Source organism: Enhydra lutris, unplaced genomic scaffold, assembly GCF_002288905.1.
Source record: "Enhydra lutris kenyoni isolate GAN:26980312 unplaced genomic scaffold, ASM228890v2 scaffoldscaffold13, whole genome shotgun sequence".
NCBI lineage: Eukaryota > Metazoa > Chordata > Mammalia > Carnivora > Mustelidae > Enhydra > Enhydra lutris.
Genome location: NW_019154097.1, coordinates 36425712 through 36431810, shown reverse-complemented (window position 1 = coordinate 36431810; position 6099 = coordinate 36425712).

Below are 6099 nucleotides of genomic sequence, written 5' to 3'. Positions count from 1 at the left end.
AGCCCGATGCGGGGCTCGATCCCAGGACTCTGGGATCATGACCTGAGCCAAAAGCAGAGGCTTTGACCCACTGAGCCACCCAGGCGCCCCTGTAAACCACTTTTTAAAAAAGAGAATTAAATACATTAAACAGGCAAACAAAAGCAGAGCAGATTCATCACCAGCAACGTGATGCTGGTGTTTGGAGGGAAGATTAGAGGTCATGAAGGTGGGGTCCCCACAGATTGGGGCTGCGCACCCACGAGGGGGTGGTCACGGGAGCACACAGCCTGCAGCCACCCACGCGCCCAGAGAGGAGCCCCGGAAGGAAGCCGGTCTTGTTGGCACCTTCATCTTGCCCTTGCCAGCCTCCGGAACCGGCGTCTGCAAGCCCCGTGAGCACCCACGGTACTTGGTCACGGCCGCCGGACCGGAGACAAGTGAGTGTGTCAAACAGTGGCTTTGTGTGTCGGGTGGCTCGCGGGTGTAGAAATCTGGCACGAAGCCTGGGGGTGTGAATGGGACATCGGCTACCTCTGCCGTTCTTTCAAACTCCCTGGATGTTGTGTGTTCATAAACTAAGTATTTTGTGGTTATCACTCACGAGCGACACGCGTTCTCAGCCCGACAGTCCCTGCTCTGTGTGGGCCACTTGCTCGTTCACAATTATGGTGACTAGTGCTGGGTCGGGGCGGAAATCCACTATGTTATTTTCTTTTCATTTTCCCAGCCTCGTCTAGATTGATTTTTTCTCTTTTCTTGCGTTTTGGGTTGTTTAAAATCATGCTCTAATTTTCACCCTTGATTAGCTTAATCATAGACCCTTCTACTCTCCAAGTGGTGACTCTAGAGAAAACTCTGGAGTCTCACACGGCTTCGTCGTCCTGGTCCTAGGCCACGCGAGGGTCGAGGGAACGGAGCACCTCGTGGGCTGCCACCTGCTTGGCCTCCGGCGCGCCCCGTCCCCGCCGCTCCTCGGACCTGCCTTCTGCCCACCTGAACCACCTTTAGTGCTGGTCTGCGGTGATGCATCATTTCCCACGTTTGCCTGAAAACGTCACTTTCGTTCTCAAAAGGTGAGCTTGTGGCATTCCGCCTTCTAGGTTGGCGGCTCCTTTCCTTCCCCGCGTCAGCGCCTGCTGCCTTCGCACCGAGCCATTGCCTTCGGAAAGTCCTCCTCGGGGTCTGACTACGCCTCCTTGCAAGGGAACCTTTTTTTTGGCTTATGAGTTTTCTCTTTGCCCTCGGCTTCGGGCAGTTTTACTACTACTCCGAGCCCCGTTGCTTGGTTGCTCATCCTGTTCTGGGTCCCGCTCTCCTGGGGGCTCCCGCAGGACAGTTACGGGGACGTCCCCGCAGAAGCCCCGGGGCACCACTTCACGTAGGACCTCTTCGCCAGACACGATTTAAGGGACACCTTTGAGAACACGAGGCTTAACATGCTACTGACCCTCTACTGATTCCTTCCCTCACATTCCTCGTCCCTCGTTCTGGAAGAAACCCAAGGCCCACAGCCCTGACTGGTGGAGTCGCCCCTGGCCGCCGTCCTCACGTCTGTAGCTCCTTCCACCCCCGCTGCTCAGGTCTGGGCCTTACTTGCCTTCGCTGCTGACGGTGTCGGCCCTAAGGTGGTTTCTAAACTTCGCTACGAACCATGTGAACCTGATAAGAGATGCAAATAATATGCAAACAACTGTTATTTATTTTGAGTAAAAAAGTGGCCAAGAGGATACCAGTGGCTCCACATACAAACACGACAGATGCGAGGTCACCCCGTGATTACAGAACACGTTGCTAAGGGTGCGGCGCTGGAGGCCCACAGAGACGGGACTGGACTCAGCGCTAGAACCGGACGAGCCACGGAGGGGTCCGAAGTGGGGAAAAGCGAATGCCCGCGGTCTCTCCTTAACTGGGCAACCGGCCGACCAGCCACCTGCTGCAGCACCTGAGCACCTGTTACTTTCTCTTTGGTGGAAACTCGGGAGAGACTGCCCCGCGGCGCTGTCCGGTCACAGACACCCCCCTCCGAAGTCTCCATTTCATTTTTTCTATGATCTTCACTTGGAATGTTTTCCAGCAACCTCCGTCCTAGTATTAAAAGCTCACGACACCGGTGCGGGACCTTCAGGAGAAGAAGGCTAGGTCGTGCGAAGGCTATGGCACGGTCCGGTTCGACCCGGGACCCTCCGCTCAAACCCAGGAAGGACCCTGGCCCTCCTCAGGTCCTTAGTCTTTGCGGTTCCGAATGTGCTAGAAAAGGGAACCACGCGCCATGTTAGAGGTGGCAGGAGTGTCTCACTGTGTGAGTCGGGAGCACCCGCTCTGCCAGGCACTTTGCAGCGGGTGCTGCAGAGCGACCCAGACGACGCTGACAGCTTCCGCCCTCGAGGAGTAACGGCCGCTCTGTACAGACGCGCGACAGCGCAGGGAAGCGGCCGACTCCTCTGGATGCGGGATATTCCAGCAGAAGGTGCTCTTATTCCTAAAAGTTTTATTTAAACACCAAAAGTCTGAAACACACCACCTAATCCGATGGTGAGAATAAGAAACTCTCTCCTTTCTATAACCTTAAGTTTTCAGACGCCCGTTCTTTTTATTTAAAAAAATGTCCTATGTAAACATACATGTAATTCAAAGATTAGCACAGGTATCGGGTGAACATAAAATATCACTATACACAACACACACTTAGTTTTCTCTACAGTCTCATTTCTGTAGAAACAGGTTTAATATTCAGGCTCCTTTCATGAAGTACAAATCTGAGTCAAAGTCTTTAAAAAGACCCAATAATGCATTTTTGCTTTTAATTTTGAATTCGTACCAAAAACGATCTACCCGAGCCCCCAGCAGCCTGTTTGGCAAATGTGAAACGGAGGAAGCAGGAGGTGCCTCCAAGCCATCGCCGCCTCCTACACCCTCCAGTCCGGCCGCCTGACAGGACCTTTCCGTGACAGCGACAGGAGTTCACGGCGAGGCGAGCACGTTTTGGCTGCGAAATAACCGGATTTGGAGTTCTGCCACGTCCGTCCCCCCAAACCCGCCGACAGCGTCTCGCCCAGACGGCCTGTACCTTTATGCCGGCAGGAGACTGTCATCTTCCCTTTCAACTGTGGGCAAGCCTGGAAGGAAGGGCGCCCCTAAGTTGGAAAATCATATAATGCTCCGTGTACATGTTAGGACCCCCCCCACCAGGTGTAATTATAAAAAAAAACGCAAGGTAAGAAAAGCTGAATCACCTAACCAGATACAGAGACTGGAAGTCCGACAACAAAAGGACTAACTTCTTTACGGGACGTTTCTATAGCCATTGCCCCGTTAAACTGATCGGTCTCCCGCCAGTTTTCAGGAAGAGCCCGGCTCTAAAACAGAGGACACGGGCAGCTGGGAGGCTTCATCCTGTCTACGGACTCCGCTGACCGGTCTCGTCAGCGCCTTGGAGCCGAGCTCCCCATCTTCAGAAAAACCCCGCTGTCATCAGGATAGAGACGCTATAGGACCGTCAGGAGCAACTCCAGAGTCAGCAAACTGGACTCAACGCAAGGAGAGTCGGGTTTCACCGGCTCCGTGATCATTTTAAATAGCAGGCATCAGGTGAGCAGACGGGAAGCTCTTAACTCCAGAAGCCTTTTTAGCTTCAAGAAAGAGCAGTTCCAAGTTTACTAGGAGACCCGAGACACAGCTCACTCTGCCTGAGCTGCCGGCTGATGCGCACACGAGTAAGGGAAATGGGAACCATGGAGTCGGGCCTTCTAGACGTTTTTAAAACGGACAGCCGTGAGGAGAAAGGTTAGACGCTCCGTGGTCTCACTGAACGGCTCGCGTCCACCCCAGGGGAAGAAGCATCTGACGTAAAGGTGTATTCGTGATCCTTCACGGAAGCCGCGCAGAGGCCCGCCACGTCCACGGTGGGCTCGCTGAACACACTCACGATTGCTCTGGCTGTTCGTGCTCCCAACGCCTAATAAGAAAAAACGCAGAACCTACCTTTCCCTTAAAAAACAGGCCGGCTGGGGCCCCCGCGTGGCTCAGTGGGTTAAGCTTCTGCCTTCAGCTCAGGTCATGATCTCAGGGTGCTGGGATCAAACCCCCCATCGGGCTCTCTCCTCAGCAGGGAGCCTGCTTCCCCCCCCGCCCCGCCTGCCTCTCTGCCTACTTGTGATCTCTCTGTCAAATAAATTTTTAAAAAATCTAAAAAAAGAAAAGAAAACAAAACAAAACAAAACAAAACAGGCCAGCTGACTTAGCCAGCATTTCTGTCCGTCAGGAACAAGTTGGCATAGGGCAGCGGGTAGTGGCAAGGGGCTAAAATTCAGCAGACTCTAGCCCCAAAGGCCAGCCAAGAGTTACTCAGCACTCCGCCAGGGAAATAATGAAGTCTTGAAGAAAACCAGATATAATTTACCAAGTTAAAAGCTAACACTATTACCGTTAGAGAGAAAAATCACTGTGTGATCGTCTCTTCTAGGAAGGAGACCTACTGTGTGAGGTAATTTTTAGAAAATTTATCACTGATCTATTGTCCTTTCAAACGTGAAACCTGCTGGCTCTGGGCGTGTCCTGAAGCTGAGAAAACAAGAGGAAGGGAAAGTAGGAGGACTCACCAGGAAGGAAAAGCGCGAGAGCAGAGGGGCCAGGGGCGAGCAGGCTGAGCAGAGCCCGCAGGCGGGGGCCGGAGATCCGGGTTTCATTCCCGGAGCCTCGGCAGCTCAGCAAAGCGGGGCAGCTCCTCTTCAGCTGCGAGGGGGCTGCTGGGGAGCAGGGGTTTTGTGAAACCCGCGCGCGCCCCGACAAGCGCCAATAAGCACCAACTTCTGCTTCTTAGCTGACAGAGGTGTAATTACAACAGAAAATACCTTTCTATTTAGTTATCACCTTTTAACGTTCCTTTCACCTAATTAACCCCTGGCACTCGCGAATAGGTCCAACCCACATGCTTCCACGTCCTCTTAGAAGCAGAAAGATGTCACACTCAGCCACAAGCTTCGCCAGCGGTTCTAACAACTCCTGACACTGAAAAATAATTGGTAGCTTTGGCAGATGTGATAGTAGGCAGAGACGGCTTGAAGTCTGGGTGCTGGGCACATGAGGGTTTCAGAATGAGTATCAAGCGCAACAAGCTATCCATTTCTTATCTGGAGTAATGGGGACAAATTAAGCGCAGGCAGAGAGCGCGGGATACAGGTGTGGGTATCAGGCCCCCGGCACGCAAGCGTGTTGTAGCTGGAAAGGTCTAATTGCATCCGGTCTTCGCGCCTGACTCCCGGGCAGCGCGGCAACACGGCCTCCCCCATCTCTGCCGCTTCTCACCCAGTTCTTAGGGTGACAGCCGAGATAAACCTGAAATCCGCGAAACGGATCGGGCCATTCTAGGAAGCATGGAGAGCACGACAGGTGTAAGCCAGGAGAGCCAGTGGGCTGGAAGATTCTGGGTGTCAGCACTGCTTTCCCCAAGTCCCACTGACCGGCTCTCTGTGGGCAGGCACACCGACCCTTCGTGCAAGCAGAAGCCGGCTGTGCGCGCGACGTGGCCATGCACGAGGGGGGCGTGCGGGGGCGGGCGGGGGGGCGCCTCCCTGCTCCAGGCACGGAAATTCAGGCTGAGGTGGTGGGTGGATTTTAGAGTCTGCAGAATGCCCACCCCCGGGCAGAGAGAAGTCACGTTCTAGTAAAACAGTTGCCGTGTTTATTCCTACAGAGAATACACAGTAATTCAGGAGACCCTTTTAGTTAACTCCCAAGAGGTCCATCTCCCCCAAAACGTACAACTGCTTTAAATAAAAACTTAATGTAAGTTTTAAATGGCAGCGGCACAAAATTCCCCGTAAGAACAACTCAAACACTGACTCTGATAAGGAACAAAGAGTAAGTGAAACTAAGCAGCCATGGTCCCCAGGACTTGAGACAGCGACGGGCCACGTGACGTCTGAGCTGTGCAGCTCGCGATCCCCGTGCCGCCTGCTTCTCTTTCCGGAAAACCAATTCAACGTGCGGGCCCCCGTATCTGGATCAACACTATTCTTGAAATGACCAAGAAGAGAAAGCGAAGCAGAAGACTCCAGCAAAGACAGAATTAAACAGAGGAGACAAGACACAATCTGAACAGGAAACAGAAGCCATTTC